Consider the following 19,101-nt stretch of genomic DNA (forward strand, 5'->3'; position numbering starts at 1 on the left):
CCCTCTCTCCTCTCTCCTCTCTCTCACTGCATATGCACATGCACATGCACACACCCAAACCCAAGGGAGCTCATTCACGCCTTCTACCATGTGAGAATACGGTGAGAAGGCACTGTCTCTAAGGAACAGGACCTTACCAGATACCAAATCTGCTGATGTCTTTATCTTGGACTTTCCAGTCTCCAAAACTATGAGAAATAAAATTCTGTTGTTCATAAAATACCCAGTTTATAGTATTCTATTGTAGCAGCCTGAACGGACTACAACACCATGTATATCTCTAGGTATTTTTAGGTGTGCATTTTCTTTGGCTTAGGTACTTTTTTTGGATAAGAGTCTCTTTAAGTCACTTACTATAACTTTCAGAATCAAAGGATGTTTGTCAGATGGGGAATAATGGAAATCAATTTTTCTGGTTCGCAAAGATGTCTAGAGTTTCTTTGAGAAATGTTTTAAACAGTCACCCAGTACATGCTTAACAGGATATGCTATCTCCTACCCATCTGCACCTAGAAGCCAGATTTAGCTACTTTATCCAGATTGGGAAGCACATTCCTTCGTAGATTCAGAATTTTCTTCTTGATAATTCGGTTCCTGGTGGTATTGAGTGGACCAGCATATTTTGTCAATCCATATAACTCATATGGATAACAAAAAAGGAAATGGCGTGAAAGCTTATTCATATCTAGAATTATACTTTTTCTGTAGCTTTGGAGTCAGATAGCCCTGGTTAGTAGTAAGTATCATGTTTGTCCCATATTAGCAGTATCTTGGGCAAGTAAACCAGTCTTTTTAAAATTTAAATTTATTTGAAATCATAAAAATTGTAGATATAAGTAAACCAATCTTGCTGCTAAAATTGAATTCCATGTGACAGCATCCAAAAGTATTTGACTCAGTGTAATCGCACTGGCTGTTAACTCTCACTTTCCTCCTTGATGTCCTTAACTTCTGGAACAGTGAGCAAGGCAAAATCTCTCAAGGTATATCCCATCAGTACCAGAATCTTGCATTTCCTAGATGTGTAATCCTTTCAAGAACCACCTATTAAAATATTGTACTTATTTTGATAAATTATAATATGAAGAATATTCCTACTTCTCCCAGGTATCCAAGAAAGGAAATTAACAGTTATTGAGAGGCTGCCTAGTAGAGATCTCATTGGCCAAAAATAGTGATAACATTAATAGTTACATTCTTATTGATAGTTATTCTGATTTTTGGCAGTTTCCAGGACCATTTTAATGGATAGTGTCTTTAGATTCCAATAGCGAGCCATTGAGCATATAGTTCCCATCTTGCATGTCTGAGGATGAAGGTAATTGATTCCATCACAGCCATTCTAACTGAATGGCTGCTCAACTCCCTACCGTACCCTTTTCCAACCCTTTTATCCTACCAGGACACATGGTTTGAATGCTGAGGTTGTTACATGATTATTTATCTAATTATTAGACTTTATGAGCAAAGTATTTCTTAGGTTTCCCCTAATTTTATCACTGTTTATTTCCCTAAGAGATAGCTCTAAAATGTGGAAGTTTTGAACTCTAAAAAGGGCCAGAAACAACTCTTTATCCCTTTGATATAAATTCTGTGTTCCTATGAACACTACAATTAAAAAACAGTTTTCTTGGGCTTACACTTAGAACAAAACTCTTTTTTTTAGTGTAACACATTCTGGTTGGATCTTTTAGACTAAATTATTTTTCATTCTTTCATTCAACAATCATATATTTAACCCTTATTATGTGCCAGGGGCTGGAGATCCAAATTGGTAGTGAGAGGTGCTGTGAAGAAAAATAAAACACATTTACATTTTTGTCCAAGCTATAAGAGTACTAAATTGTAATAGGTATCAGTGACCCCTGATAGACCCTTTTAAAATATTAGCTATTGGGAAGATGGCCTTAGAAAAGGAATATTGTCTTTGCTATCACTCTGCAGTTCCTACCTTCTTTTCCATTATTTGGGCTAAGCCCATGGTTCCTTGTATGGTTGTGATAACCTTGATCAGGTGGGAGTGTAAAGGAATGGTCAAAGACAGATTTGCAAAGGAAGGCTGTTATGAATAAAATACCTTTGGAGTAACAGTCTCACAACTAATCCTTTTAGAATTGTGTTTATCTTTTATTCTTTTAAATGTAATGTCTTTTCTTATAATATGTTATACCAAGAACACTGAAAATAGATGTATTTTAAAATATCGACTTATGCTGTGTTTAACAAAACACGATATAAAAAGCAGCCTCCTCGGGTGTTTCTAGTTTTATGGTGTTAGTACCACAGAGTAAGTTCTTTTTGACATAAGCGTTTTATAAGTTTTGAAGAACAGGGAGTCTGCAAGTTGGAAAGAAGCCATTCTTACCATGAGGCAAATATGCTTGAACTTATTTTTTAAACTGTAACTGCCATTTGACCTTAAATTAAGACAGTCTGTTTCCATTGTGGTATTTTACTGATTGAACAATGAGAACATTTAAAGCAGCTGTCACCAATTAAAATAATTCATAAATGTTGGTTGTAAATAAATATTCTTGAAGTTTTAACTCAAATCTTTTTAGTGGCACTGTCTTTCTGGAAAGCAATTTGGTAAAATTCATCAAGAGCTTTAAAATTTTTTCATACACTTTGGTATGGTCGTTCTGTTTCTTAAAAATACATCCTTACAAAATAAATTGAGATCTGGATAAGCCATAATACACAGAGTTGTTCCCAACCGTTTAACAAGAAGGAAATGATTATCTAAATTTTGGTACACCCATATGATGAAATATCATGGAGCCATTAAAGTATTTTTTTTATTGTAAACAAATGGGATACATGTTGTTTCTCTGTACATGGAGTAAAGGCATACCATTTGTGTAATCATAAATTTACATAGGGTAATGTTGTTTGATTCATTCTGTTATTTTTTCCCTTCCCCCCCACCCCTCCCACCCCTCTTTTCCCTCTATACAGCCCTTCCTTCCTCCATTCTTACCACCCTCCTTAACCCTAACCCTAACCCTAACCCTAAACCTAACCCTAACCCTAACACTAACACTAACCCCTCCCACCCCCCATTATGTGTCATCATCCGATTATCAGCGAGATTCGTCCTTTGGATTTTTGAGATTGGCTTATCTCACTTGGCATGATATTCTCCAATTTCATCCATTTGCCTGCAAATGCCATAATATATTAACCAAATAGGAAAATATTTATACAATTCAACTGTAAAAACAATACAAAACCATATAGTGTGATCTTAACTATGTGAAAATATTCTATAGAAAAAGACTCATTTTGAAATTTAATTTTCTTTGGGTTGTGGTTTTTATTTTCTTTCTACTTTTCTGTATTTTCCAAAGTATTTATAATGGGCATGTATTAAATTCATAGTGATTAAAAATGTTCTGTAAATGTTTTGATACTTTCAGTGAGGTGCTTTTTATTAATATCCAGTCCATTTATTATGACTTATTTTTTTCCCAGATTTTAAATTTAGGATATTTTTTCTTTCTAGTGAATTTTCATATTTTAATTTTATAATGTTTAATTTTTGATACACACAGTGTCAACAGTTTGATATATGCTGCCACTAATTTCTAAGTGTTCTTAAAAGCCAGTATTTATTTTAAATACACAATTGTAGATGGACACAATACCTTCAGTTTATTTATTTTAATGTAAAGCTGAGGATTGAACCCAGTGCCTCACATATGTTAGGCAAGTATTCTACCACCGAACCAAAACCCTAGCCCCTAAAGCCAATATTTCAGTTCCACATTGGAATACTATTTTTCAGGTGTTATATTAAACAACACACAAATATTCATAATATGTGATAAAGAGAGTTGGCTCTGGAGCCACAGTGTCTGATATCTTAGTAGCTATGTGACCACTGACAAATTAACTGTTCTTCCTGATCCTTAGTTTCCCTGTCTTTAAAATGGAATATAATAATAGTATCTACGTCATTGGGGTTTTATGAGGATTTAAAAGAGGTAGTACATGTAAACATTGTTATAAAAAGGCCTGGTACATAGTAAATGGTCAGTAAAATTTAACTATGTTTAGTCTGTGTTTATACACATACACACATTGTCATCATTTGCAAAATTCTCCTTTATATCTGTCTTTATCTTTTATATAATTATAATTTTTATTTTTCAAACCTGGGAACTTGTACATGTTAGATGTACCCTCAGCCCCACAATTGTAATTTTTTTAAAAAATATTTTTTATTTGTAGATGGACATAATGCCCTTTAATTAATTAATTAACTAATTAATTAATTTTTATGTGGTGCTGAAGATTGAACCCAGTGCCCTACACATGCTAGGCAAGTGCTCTACCACTGAGCCACAAACCCAGCGCCCACAATTGTAATTTTAAAATAAAAGTTTTTATTTTATTCTCAGTTAATTTTCCCTTCATGCTTTTAAGTATTTTTTAAAAATTTCCATATTTTCAGCAGTAGAAACATTGTTGATTTGTTTTCTAATCATATTTTCCTTTCCTGTATTGTAATTAATGATCACTCATGTGGAATGAATAGACTAAAGGCTGGCTTCATTCAAGGTATAAAAAAATTTATATTTAAATACAAAAAGTTGATATTTTTATTTTCACCTATTTATTTTAAGAAAGTACCACTTTAGTGGAGAAAGTGGGATTGGGAAGATAATTGTCAGTGTACCTAAAAATGATAAAGCTACATTTCTTTCTTTTTAAACTCCAGAATCCAGATTTAGCTAATTCAAACCAATCTTCATAGACAGATTTGGGGTGAAAAAAGAGCTATCCTATATTGAATCAGGCATTGGGCTAGACACTTAAATGTATTATAAAATTTTATTGCCTAATATGAGAACAGTTTTAAGTAAAACAATCATTTGAGGATTTTACCATCTTACATTTAAAAATTACAAATGTGTTCCTATTAAAAACTTTGGATTTAACTTATTATGTCTTCTTTTTAGCCAATTACAATACTTTTGCCATTGCTCAGCTTTACTGCATTGAAGAGGTGCTTTGGTGGTATATTTGTGTTGGCAGAATAAGACACTGGGCCACTTCGAAACCTATTACAAAGATGTTTTTCATCACCCTTAGCAATATTTAACTTAGACGTGTAGTCCATAAATCTGCATCTTTGATTGGAAATCTGGTTAATATTTAATGCCAATAAGGGGTGGAGAGGTGGTACCTAGAAGAAATTATGCTTCCCCTGGTCTTTGATTCTACAGCTGTATAGAGATCCTAGGTAGAGTATGAAGTTCCTTATGTGCATTTCTGATCTAAAGGTAGAGAGAAAGCTCTTGTTTAAAAATATATATTGTTATTTGTGGGTTTTATCTGAAAAGCAATAGTTTGGGGTATCACTCTTCCTGGTTTTAAAGAAGAGGCCTAGGTGGAACTGTAGGGGGGAATTAATTTTTAGGCAACAACATATTTAATAGCACAGTTGGCAAATTGTGTTTTTTGTTTGCATTGATGTGATGAAGCTGAGCGTGTCACCCTCATTTCTAGACCATACACACCTTTGGCAAATTTGTCTTCTACCTTGTACCTACTGTTCGGCTGGAAGCTTTCTAAAACTAAGCGTTTAAATATACACAGGAAGTTGTACTGGTGCTTGTTGGTAGGGCTGCTGTGTTCCTTCTCTTCCCTTGGGAGTTTGGCCCTTTTGGTTAGCTTCTGTTTGCTTACAAAGTTATAGGTTTTGAAGTAGGCAATATATAGAATACCTGAAGAGAAGGGTAAAGTGAGGAGGCTGCTTTATAGGTTAGCAGTTATCCTCATTCTACATCTTATTACCTTGATTTCTCAGTGTCATTCACGGATTTTGCTATTCTCATAGGCTCTGCATTTACTTACTTACTGCTATCCCAATTTTCTGTGGAAATTTACTTTGTTCTTTGTTTCCCAGATTAGAAGCCAACTCAGTTTACTTTCTGCATATTGCACTATCATAGTATTTGTTGCCTGATGTGTTAGTGGGGAGTTGTTTAAAAATGAAGTTTTGTATATAATAATTTAATGGTTGATACCACATTTTTTCTATTCCTATAAAAGGACTTTGCATATCTGCTCTCATTAATGTACAGTTCTGTCCTTAAGTGACTGCTCTTCGGTGGATATGGCATTGTTATTGGAAGATGTGTACTAGTAAGACTGTTAAATTTAGTGTTGTTTAGGACAGTAGCGAGGTAAATAGCTCTGCTGTAAGAGTGTTTAAATCGTCATAGCTAAAAAAAAAAAACAGCCCTTTAAAAATAGCAGTAACAAAACACATACCTCAGACACAGTTCATGATTATTAAGAAATTCCTCAAGACTTTTTGGGTGTTGGCAAAAAGGTTGTTCAGATTGCATTTACTTTTTTTTAACTCATGGAGGGAGAATTAGAGGAGTGAGCTATTTTTGGCATGGACTTAAAGAAGGAAATATCAGTGTGACTGTTAACTGACACTTTTGTCAAGTTCAGTTTCTACCTGACTGCTTTGATTTTTTTTTATTTCATTACTTTGGACGTTAGAGTTCTTGATATGAAATTTCTTAAGAGTGACATCTTTAACCTTTGGGTTTGAGTAGTGTGTTGCCCCTGAAATTGGTTGAGTCACTTCATATTCTTGTAAGAGTTCACCACCTGTCAAAGCTGAAGAGATCTGTCCCTTTTGCCTTCTGCTTCCTGAACCATTTTCTTGCTGGCAGTAGTCTTCTATTATTTGTGGCAGGTTTTTCCACATTTAGGATGTGAAACCTACCACAGACTCAGGGTTAAAATAGGCTTTGAGACTTACACTTCAGTCCATGAAAGAGTAACTGGTTCAAGACTCTTGTTTTCTCCTTTCCAACTCATATCCCCCACAAACAACTAGAAACTGGACAAAATGCATGAAACACTTCAGGCATCAGGCAGCAGGCAGCTCAGGCCTGTGATTTCTGAGAGAAAAGGAACATGAAGTGAGCTCTATATTCATCCTGGATTTTTTACTGTAGGTAGTTTCTAGACCACAGCCTTGTGAGAGGGAACCAAAGCAGAGGTACAAACTTTGCTAAATTGAAGAGACAGAGATAGGAACTCAGGGAGGCCTAAGTGGAAGGAATTAGTGGAGTAGCATACTGGTCTTGGAAAAATAGCTCCAGAAATCTGCATAGATGTTCCTCTTACCTTTGCCTGAATATGAATATTTACACATGTCAAGTCATCAGGCTGGCAAAAAAAACCAAAAACATAAAGACCCCCAACTTATTAAGGATCTGTAAGCTGAAAGCTGCGTAGATGTCCCTCTTTGGCCGAATATGAATCTCTGCATTTGTCAAACCACATGCTTATATGGAGCTAGGAGACATTTGAGTTCCTACAGCAAGAGTTGTGAGAACTTATTGAACACACAGTGCATACAATGGAGACCTTAGAAGGGTCATCACTTAGAGTAGTAGGGCTAAACTAGTCCTAGAGTGAGCCCTATTCAAAATCAAAATTAACAAAACTTAAAGCTACATCTTGAAAAATAATCATCCACAAAAAATTTAACTGCATGATGAAACTTAAATACTCTTTGAAAGAAGACAGCAAAATTGACACTCTACAATGTAATTATTATAATATCTGCATGCATAAAATTACCAAACATTCCAAGAAGTACTAAAACGTGACCTATAACCAGGAGCAAGCCAATCAGTAGAAACAGAACCAGAAATGGTGGTTATAGAATAAGCAGACAAGGACTTTGAAGCAACTATGAAAATATGTTGAAGGATTAAAAGAAAGAAAAATATAACGAGTAAAGAAATGGAAGGCATATAAAGAACCAAATGGAACTTCTGCAACTGAACAATATGATATACAAAATGGAAATTCAGTGGACAAGACAAATAGCAAATTAGATCCTATAGAATTATAAAAATATCAATAAATTGGAATACTTAAGAATATAAATTGAGCTGGAGTTGTGGCTCAGTGGTAGAGTGCATGCCTGGTATGCATGAGGCACTGGGTTCTATCCTCAGCAGCACATAAAAATGAAAAAATAAAGGTATTATGTCCATCTAAAACTAAAAAATATTTTTAAAAGAATATAAATTACAACCACAAGAATGGGATCCGAATTAGAATAATTTATACTCCATATATGTATAAAATGTCAAAATATACTGTCATGTATATCTAAAAAGAACAATTTTTAAAAAGAAAAAGAACTTCTACAAGCAAAAAGAATTATTCAATCAGAAACAGAATGGACATAAAATTGAAAGAAAAAAGGACTCTAAGTGAATTATGATACAGTACCAAGCAGATTTACATACATATGTGCAATTGGAGTCCCATAAGGAGAGATAAGAATAAGCAGGAAAATAGATGAAGAAATAATGACTAGAAATTTTCCAAATATGAAAACCATGAACCAAAAGATCAAAAAATATCAATGAACCCCAAACAAGAAAACTACAAAGGAAACTGCACTAACAGTATAATCAAATTGCTGAAAACCAGGAATAGAGCATTTTAGAAAGCTACTTGGGGACTGGGGATGTGGCACAGAGGTATAGTGCTTGCCTAACGTGCATGAGGCCCTGAATTTGATCCCCAGAACCAAAAAACAAAACACAACAACAACAACAACAAAAACTGCTAGGGAGAGAAATAAGGATACATTGCACGATAACTATATATTTCTCAGCAGAAACACTGAAAGTTAGAAGACAATGGCATTATATCTTTAAAGTGCTGAAAGTAAAAAGAGGAATAATACTGCCAATTTCAAATTCTAAAGCAATGAAAATATCTTTTAAAAATGAAGGTGAAGGGCTGGGGTTGTAGTTCAGTGGTAGAGTACTTGAATAGCATGTGTGAGAGCACCATATAAAAATAAATAAAGGTATTTGTCCATCTACAAAAAACAGTATTTTTAAAATGAAGGTTAAAAAATGAGGTTCAGATATATTTTCAGACAAATTCAAAATTGTTACCAGTTCAGTGTACCTGAACCACAAGAAAATTAAAGGTAGCTCTTCAGGCTGAAAGAAATGATACCAGGTGTAAACTTGGCTCTCTAGAAAGTAATGAAGAGTACCAGATAAATATGGAAAGTGTAGGGTAAATATAAAAGACTTTTCCTCATTTGAAAATTTTTTTGAAAGTTATCGTTTAAAGCAAAATTAATACTCTGTCATGGGATTTATAAGGTATGTATAAGTAAAGGGTGTAAAATCCCAAGGAATAGAGGGGTGAATTGGAAGGATACTGTTAAGGTTCTTAAATTATATGTGTAGTGCTGTAGTATTACTTGAAGTTAGATTGCAGGAAGTTAACAATGAATCCTATAAACTCCAAAGCAACCAATAAGAAAGGCATATTAGTGAATAGTGGTAATAAGATAAAATACTAAAATATATAATCCCAAAGAAGATGGAAAAAAGAAGTAGAGAATAGATGGGAAACATGGAGAACAAATACCAAAGATGGTAGACTTAAAATTAATTATACCAATAACTAAATTAAATATAAGTAATCCAACCACTCTTATTAGAAGGCTACATAAAAGTGTAAGACATGACCATACATCATAGATAAGAAAGTGACTTTAATGATAGGCACAGATGGGTTAAAAGTAAAAGGATGGAAATATATTATGCAAATGCTAATCATGAGGAAGCAAAAGTGGCTATGTTACTATAAGATGAATTAGTCTTCAGAACAAGAAGTATTACCAGGAATAAGGACATTTTCATAATAATAAAGTAATCAATTCATCAAGAAGGTGATATCCTACATTTAACAGAGCCTCAAAATGCATGAAAAAAGATATATATGACAGGATAAATAGACAAAACCACAATTAGATTTGGATATGCCAATACTCTTACCTCAGCAGTTGATAGAACAAGCAGGAAAAAAAATCAGTGAGGAAATAGAAAACCTGATCAACACTACTGACTTGACCTAACTGACACAAACACTGGAGCTAACACTAGCAGGATACATTTTCTCTTTCAATTAACATGTTATATTCACTGTAATAGATGATATTATGGGCCATAAAATAAGTGTTCAATATATTTAGAATGATTGAAATCATATAAAGTATATTCTCTGAACAAAATAGAATTAAAGTAGAAGTGAATGGCAAAAGAATACCTGGAAAATTCCCAAATTTTAGGAAATTATACAATATATCTTCTAAATGAATCATGGGTTCAAGCAGAATTCATAAGAGAAATTAGAAAATATTTTAAATGAATGATAATAAAATGTGAAAATTTGTGAGATGAAACCAACATAGTGTTTAAAGGGAAACATAGCTTTAAAACAAGGAAGAACTAAATTCAATAAGGTTCCACTTTATGAAGCTGGGAAAAGAAGAGCAGATTGCTTCAGGTAAATAAGAGAAATAATAGAAGAGTAGAAATCAGTAAAATAGAAAACAGTAGAGAAATCAATAAAAAATCACCTTATAGAATAAGTCAATAAAAATGATAAACCTATTGCTACACTGATAAAGAAAATAAGAAAAGACAGTTACTGTGAATTTCCAACGTCAGGAATGAAAGAATAGGTATTACCACAGATCCTACAGACATTAAAAGGATAATAAGAGAGGATTGGGGTTGTAGCTCTGTGGTAGAGTGCTTGCCTAGCACAGGTGAGGCACTGGGTTAGATCCTCAGCACCACATAAAAAACAAATAAAAGTTAAATTCTTAAGGATAATAAGGGAATATTCTGGAAGACTTGCCAATATATTCTACAACTCAGATATAATGAGAAATTTATTGAAAAAAACTATGAAAATGGACTCAAAAAGGACTAGAGAATCTGAATAGCTTTACATCTATTAAAGAAATCCAATTTGTGATTACAAGCCATCCCACAATTAAGTCTAGCCTACAAAGAATTCAGTGTTGAATTCTGTCAAATATTTAAGAAACAAATACACCAAATTCATAGAAAATAGAGGAGGATAGAATTCTTCCCAACTCATTCCATGATACCAGCAAAACTGGAATCCTTGAACTCTGTTGGTGAGAATATGAAATGGTTCAGCAACTATGGAAAACAGTATGGAGATTCCTTAAAAAATTAAAATAAAACTGCCATATGATTCATCTATCCCACTTTTGAGTCTATGCCCCAAAGAAATGAAAGCAGGATCTTGGGGAGATATCTCTAGTCCAGTGTTCATTGCAGCATTTTTCATGAAGCCAAGATTTGGAAAAACCCAAGTGTTCATCAGCCGATAAATAAATAAAAATGTGATATACACCCACAGTGAAATATTATCCAACCTTTAAAAAGGAGGAAATCCTGCTGTTCATGAAAACATGGATGAACCTGTAGAACACTGTTAAATAAGTAGTAACAAGACAAACACTGTAGGATTCCACTTATATGAGGCATCTGTAATAGTTGAAGCACCAGAAGCAGATAATTCAATAGTGGTTACCAAGGGCTTGCAGGGGCCCCTGGAGAATTGTTCAATAGATAGAAAGTTTTATTTATGTTTGATTAATAATTTCTAAAGATTGCTATATAACATATTATCTATAGTTAACCGTATGGTATTGTATACTTCAAAATATAAGAGGATAGATATCATGTTAAGTGTTCTTACCACAAATAAACAAAAACCAAAGGAATAAAAAGAGAGACACAACTTTTCGGAGGTATTGGACATGTCTGTACCTTGATAGCATCACAATTGCATATATCCAAACTCATTAAATTGTACACATTAAATATGTGCATTTCTTTGTATATCAACTATACCTTAATAAAGCTATTAAGAAACTTCGGCACAAATGTTATCATAATGCAAACAGCCTCACACTGAAAGGAACCAAACATCCATCAACAGTTCAGTGGATAAAATATTGTGATATATCCATTCAATGAAATACTACTCAGCAATAACAGAACCACACAACATGAAAGAACATCAAAAGCACCATGCTGCGTGAAAGAAGACTGAAGCAAGAGACTTCATACTGGGTAATGCCATTTATGTGAAGTTCTAGAAAAGGCAAAACTATAGTGACAGAAAGCAGAATAGTGTTTGTCAGGTTGCAGGACTCTGGAGAGGGGGTGGGTTGATAGAAAAAGGCATGAGGGAACTCTTGGAGGAACATAAGTGTTCTATATCTTGATCCTCAGTTAGGTTACATGTATGTGTATATTTCTCAAAGTTCACTGCCTCACACTTAAAATGGTTGCTTTTATTGTATATAAGTGTTACCTTAATAAAATTGGTTTTTTAGAAACAATAGCAGCATTTTGGTGATAAGGGGTGTCAAGTCCATCTAAAAATACCTTGGACTGGTGGTGTAGCTCAGTAGAATACTTTCCTAGCATATGTGAGGCCCTGGGTTTGGTCCCCAGACCACAAAATAATATAAATTTAAAAGTTAAAATCCTTCAACCACTTGGATATTTCATAGTAGAGGTTTTTGAGAGCTTGAACTGTTTTCCAAAAGGTTAAAAAAAAGGAAGAGGAAAAAAGCACAGGTACTACAAACATCCTTAATACAGTCTCAGTTGACTACTTTGTCCCCAGATTCTGTCATTCTTTTTCCTCCTAAAATAAGAAGGGCTTGCTGAATTCCTGCTTTAATGCTGGGTCTGTCTAGCTTTTTTCTTCCATGGAAGCAAGTAACACAATACAAGGGCCTTAACATCAAAACAGTTGCCTTTCTAAACCTAGAAAACATGTTAAAAATAAATGTATCACAGTTTTATTGCAGGTCTTACCTAAGCTGGCACATTGCATGAGATCTCCTTGGAATGGGAAAAAGATAAAAAATCTAGAATGAAGAAGCTGAATATTACTTTTATAGCTCTTTTTACATTAGTATTTCAATCAACCAGCACATTTATTTCCCATCTACTCTTTTTCTGCTAATTAAGTGGACTCTGTGGGAAGACAAGATGGTAGAAGATAGGTCATTAGCTGAAGCGGTAAGGTATAGATACAAAACAACAAAACAAAACTCAGTTCTTTTAACTGATTTGTTTAAAGTGTTATGAATTTTCTGACCCTCCTGTATAATCAAATGGAAGTACCAAAAATTAAATCCCATAAAAGTCTTTAATTACATAGAAACCTAAAGTTCAACTCTATCAATAATATTCATTCTAAACCTACTTCTGTTTTTCTTAGTTTTATTTACATTGTGTTTAGGCATCTTAACACTTCAATAACAAGTCTTTTTAGACTTAATCTTGTATTAAAATAATTAATTCTTCTCAAAGTAAAAGCTGAGTCTGAAGCCTTAAAGCTCTTTGAACAAATAGTCTCAGAATAAAAATTCCAAACAGAAATTGTTTTGAAATCTATGGCAAATTGTTACTTAAAATTTGCTAGATTTTTAAAATAGTGAATATCTGTGGTGTGTTTGTGTTATCAGAAAAAAACCACAACTATTTAATCACTAAAATGTTACCGTATATTAAATTAAGCACTCACTGAAGTATATGTTAGGAAAACATGTGCAAATATATTTTTTTCATTCCAGATAGGTTTTATCTGTTTAGGGATCTAAAAAAAACAAAATTACAAGACAGATTATCTTTGTATATAGAGTCTGTGACTGATTTTTTAAAAAATTCTGCTGAAAACTGTTGCTTTATTCTTGCTAAGGGGGAGCAGTGGTACTTCAGTTAAAAAATTGGCAGAATCACACTAATCCCTTGAAGTATGCTTGTGATTTGGGTGATTGTATGTCAGTGGTGATTACCCTTGATTTACCAGAAAAAAAAATTCAGCCTTCCCAATCATCTGTCAGACTTTAGTCTGCTTCTCTTCCTCTGGCATTTACCAGTTAAATTAGAATTATAATAATGGGGGAAAAAGAATATAATGCCACTATGATTGAATTTCTGGGAACACAGGCAAAGAAAAGTATTGAAAGATGGCAATTCTTAATTCTCACTTTCAGATATTTATGGTCTTCTAATCCATGCCATCTAAGTAGTGTCTCCTTAGTTTTCTGAGTCCCATGGGATATAGGATATTTACAAAGATTGGAAGAAGTGTGGGATAAGGCCATAGTGGTTATTAAGTGTATTTTCTTCATCGATAGTAAAGAATGGTGCTGATGAGAAAGCATCAAATGCATCTGAACCTTACCTTCTCCACCCTGATTCCCCAAGATTAGCCCTTTCAATTTTTCTCTTTTCTTATTGATTTGGATTTCAAGTTATCTTGGAAGAGTTAAGCTTCATTCATTCCCTAATATGAATTACTTAATCAAACAATCAGATCCTATACCTAGCTGAGTAGATGATAACCAATGTTAAGTGGAAAATTTGATTCAGAGGACATTTGTAGATAATAGAAACTGGATTTGATGAAGGCTGGCTAAGTAACAGGAAAAATGAAGCAAAAAGGCTGAGAGGGAGTCAGAAAGGGTGTTGGCAAGTCATCAAAGATAAAATGGTAGGCTTTTCTCCATGCTTCTAATGGGAATAGTGTAGGAGCTTGTAAATTATAAATTGGGCTAGCATTTCCAGACAGATCTGGAATTTCTGGTTTTTCCTTGGTATCTTCAGCAAATCTTTCTTCCCTCTGCTCTCCTAAGAGGAGGAGGAGTAGGAGGTGAGTTTATTATGCTCATCTGTATGGTAACTGTGTAACATTTGTAGGATTTTCCTATTATCTGGTCTTTTATATAATGGTTAGGCTTAATACAATTTTTTCCCTGTAACTGAGGGGGTGCATATTGAATGTGTAGTAAACTTCGTAGAACTTGTCAGATTCTAACACTAACTAGCTTGATTACTCTACTTGGTCTTCCTGGATCACTATTTTCCCCCACATGTAAAATGGAAAGGAAATGGATCCCCTCTTAAAGGCTCTTTCAGCAAATGGCTTTGTACACATGTTGTCATGTAAACTTTATGTACTGAAATTTCTATTAGGAATTTGTAGTAGTTGGAAATTTGACCCACACTTCAAATTCATATGTTCAAGTACTAATCCCCAATGTGACTGTATTTGAAGATAGGGGCCCATAAAGAAGTAAGTAAGGTTATATAATCATAAAGGTAGAGCCCTGATCTGATATTACTGTCCTTATAAGAAGAGACACTGAAGAACATCCTTATCACCCCATACCCCCTCCTACTACATGCTCACAGGAAAAGCCATGGGAGGACAGTCTTTCTTACAAGCTAGGAAGAGAGCCCTCACCAGGATCCAAACCCTGCTATAACATTGGTCTTAGACTTTATATCCTCCAGAACTATGAGAAAATGTTACTGGTATTTAAGTCACCAGTCTATGGTATTAGCTGACTAATACAAGATTTTACCGTATTCGGTATATTTTTTTGAATTGAATTTGCAGCTGATATGGTTGAGAAATGAAATATATAGCTTCTCACTGACTACTCCAAGATTTAACCATATTTGGTATGTTTTTATGAATTGAACCTATAGATTATATGGTGTGGAAATTAAATATAGTTTATTTTTATTGAAATAGGAAGTGAAAGGTTTAAACCTGGTGGTAGAAAGAATATACTATCATTTCTGTTTTTATTTAAGTTTCTGAATCATGGAGAATTATACTGAGTGTTGTTGGAAGTTATGAGTAGTACATAGCTAGATTTTTGTGCTAATTTGCTAAGTAACCCAAGTACAATTGAGAAACAACTGTTATTTGATGCTTGAAGGAAAGAACTAAGCTATAGGACTTCTTTTCCTTTATTTACCTTCAATATAAATAACCTAATCAAGTATTCCTATTTTAATAAATTATTATTATATTGGTGGGTTCCAATATTATTTTGTTATAAAATAAAATTATAAAATCTCATTCTAAGAATCTAACTGTAAACATGAGCAAATTGCTAGAGTGGGAGCTTACAGTAGTCTAAGACTTTTTTTAACTTCCAATTTTGCCTTGGTATGGCAGGAGAGAAAGGATTTAAGGTACAATATTGTTAGGTAAATATACCTTTTTCAGTTGTACCCCACTCCCATAAACATATTTCGGATCCGTTTGGTTTGTATCACTAGTACAGTCTTAGAAGAGGAGCATTGGAAGTGGCATGCCTTGGACTGGGGAGTGTCCCGTGCAGATTTATGTTGCCTTTTGTACTTTCACTGATTATGTGCAACTGCATTTCCCTGAGAGCCACTGTTGACCTGACAATATTGGCTGCCAGTTGGCAGACAAGATTCACCTAGATTAGGTGGTTACTTCCTGTTCCTTTCTATAGACTTGGTAAAATGGATTTCACTTTCCTTCAAATGTTTCTCCGAACATAATGGCACAAAATGTTCAGAAGTAGGATAATTCCTTATAAATCTATGTCTGGCTACCCTCAGATAAACATTTTCATCTCATTTTGGGCTCCTTTCTAGTATGCCACATTTTTCATTGTCTGTAGGTGGCCTTAAACCATATGGCAAAAGCATTTTCCCCAAACATTGGATCTTTACTTTACTATGAACTATTTTCCTCATTTCCCAGTCTTTGAACATTCCTCTCAACAGGCTTAAAACCCTTTTTCTACTTTGATCTTTTTCTGATTATGCTGATGTCTTATGTCCTTTTAGGAACTCATACATGTTTTAATAGCACATTTAAGAATGAAATTACCTATTCTTCTTCCTCTGTGTGTTGGGTGAAGAAAAAAATTTGTTGCTATTTTTAGATAATACGTATTTAATGTTCCTGTAGTCAAATCCCTGTACAAAGTAGTTATCACACACAAGATGCAATCTCTTGTACTCAGTGATGTTTATTCTGTTTCAGTCTGCTTTAAAATTCTTAACTTCCTGGGTTCTTTTCCCCATTAAATGTTGTTTTTAAATATTTCGGTTATTTTTAGTTCCAAGTATGTGTTTTTATAAAAAGATGTTGGATAAACATTTGTAAATGAGAAATCAGAGTTCCAGATTTTTGAGGAATAGTTTTATTCTGTCTATTGAAAGTCCGATTTCTTCCCTCTTCAGATATCTGTTCTAGATGTAGTAGGGTTGTCCAGTAGTACTCCATCTATCTTTGACACAGATATTTCCCCATAATTGCAACTATAAAAGTGGATGTTGCCTGGAACAGACAAGGAACAGTAGGGTATAGATGATTCTACATCTACTTAGAGGATCCTTGAGAACACATACTCAACAGTTCCTAAAATTCAAAAAGTATTAAATATGGAAGATAGTATAGCAAGTTAGCAAGACTGTCAGACCACTTTTTGTTCTGTGAATATATCGTGCACTTTTACATCCCCAAGCACTTGCTTACTGTGAAATGCCTTTGCTCCCCAGGCTGCCTTGCAAAAATGCAATTCACCCTCTAGCACCCTAAGCCCTAAGTTAATCTTTCCTTATTAGTGGTGATATTATTCCCCCTATTATATATTTGAACATCCTCTTTCATATTTCATAGTATAGAATACTATTTAACTTTTTCTGCTTATACTTTACATTTTGGATATTACTGAACATGTATTATGGTAAGAATGATATTTGTATATATTTTAGTGGGATACATGATAGAATGAAAGATAAAGTACTTTTAAAAGGTTTTGATTTCTAGTGGTTTGGGTAGGAAATATATTCGCATGTTTTAGAGGTTTCTCACTCAAGTCACCGAGGAAGAGACTGTGAAACATAGTTCTGTGTTATCAAGAAAGCCATCATGGTATTTTAAAGACACGTCATTATACATATTACAGTCTGATTCACTTCATTCTGAGGCTGTAAAAGTGCTAAAGGACCTGTCTTACATAGAAATACTGTGTATAGTCATTGTGATGTGCGCGGCTTGATATCTTAGTATCCATAAAATTGTTTCTGATGTTGACTCTACCAAGTTATAAAGTGAAAAATGAAGAGGTAAAATTCAACTTTAAAGATTATGTATACATATCAGGATACTGGTATATAAAAGAATTGATGAGAAAGTAATGCTATCTAATGCTTGTCTTCTGGTTAACTGTTAGTCAACACTAGAGAAAAATTTCCAGGAGCATTAATTAGACACTTGTCTCAAATTATATTTAGTACTTATAAGATAGAAAGCACAAAACCTGGCATTTATCTTTTGCTTTTTATTTTCATACGTTTAGCATAGGTTCTCCACCATTTAAATGCTAACTTTGATGTTATACTTTAGTCATTTTTTTCCGTGCTATTGGACTTTTGGCTCTTGGTAGAAGGTAACTCTTAGTACTGCTCCCATGTTTATGTACTTACTTATTTGGGAACCTATCTACCAGAACATGACATGATTTAAGTGTTTGAGGATGACGATTGAAATGCTTGAATAAGATACCTTTTTACCTATCTGCTGATAACTGACTGAAGTATTTTAAAGAGATAATGTTCTCTAACTCACCAGTGTATTAGAAGAAACATGATATGGGATGTCCCCCTTAAATTTAAATTCTTAGAAAACAGCAATGTAGTAAATTATACCAGTTTTACTGTGAATACTTCTATTAGTACCAACCATCCCTATCTTGGGATATTTATCTTTTATGAAATGTTCTAAAATGTGTAAATTAATTTATTTCATAAAAATTGACATATAAAGTGGCTTCTAATTAGAACACAATTGTTTTTGGACTTGATCATTAATTGAGTCTATCATGGTTTGCTGCAGAATCCAAACATCCACTGTGTTAAATTTCATTTGAAACCACATTATTCTTGATGCCATTTTATTATAATTCCCACTTTGCTCTTTGACACTTGATGGATTGTACTTATAGGCAACAGGATCATATAAAAATTAAAGCAAAATTTCTGATTTATGAGTATTAGTTTTTTAATGTTTGCTATTGTCCTTTGCCTCTCCGAACTGTACTCATTTTTCTAGGCCAAACAATTATCAAACCTAATGAGTTTTTTCTACACTAGTAGCTTGACTTGTGGAATTTTAGATATGGTTTATAGTAATTATTTCCTTTTGCCTTATATTATTAGTTAGCTCTGAACATGCTTGTCTTGTGTACTGGCTCCTGGAGAGCAAAGACTGACTTATAGGCATCCATGTATCTTTCATAGCCTCTTTCATGGTACATACATAGGCCCTGTGTTGTCAGAAAATGTTTATTGAAGATGTTGTTTTACCCCCTGATTTTCCAAGTTGGATGTATGT

At 33.7% G+C, this 19,101-nt stretch overlaps 1 protein-coding gene across 2 annotated transcripts in view; it reads left to right on the forward strand.

Moving 5' to 3' along the window:
* The window catches only part of AMMECR1 (AMMECR nuclear protein 1), a 111,970-nt gene that overhangs the window by 39,241 nt on the left and 53,628 nt on the right, over nt 1-19,101 (forward strand). The gene's annotated exons all lie outside the window — the stretch shown is intronic.

The sequence above is a fragment of the Sciurus vulgaris genome (genome assembly GCF_902686455.1).
Source record: "Sciurus vulgaris genome assembly, chromosome: X".
Classification (NCBI taxonomy): domain Eukaryota; kingdom Metazoa; phylum Chordata; class Mammalia; order Rodentia; family Sciuridae; genus Sciurus; species Sciurus vulgaris.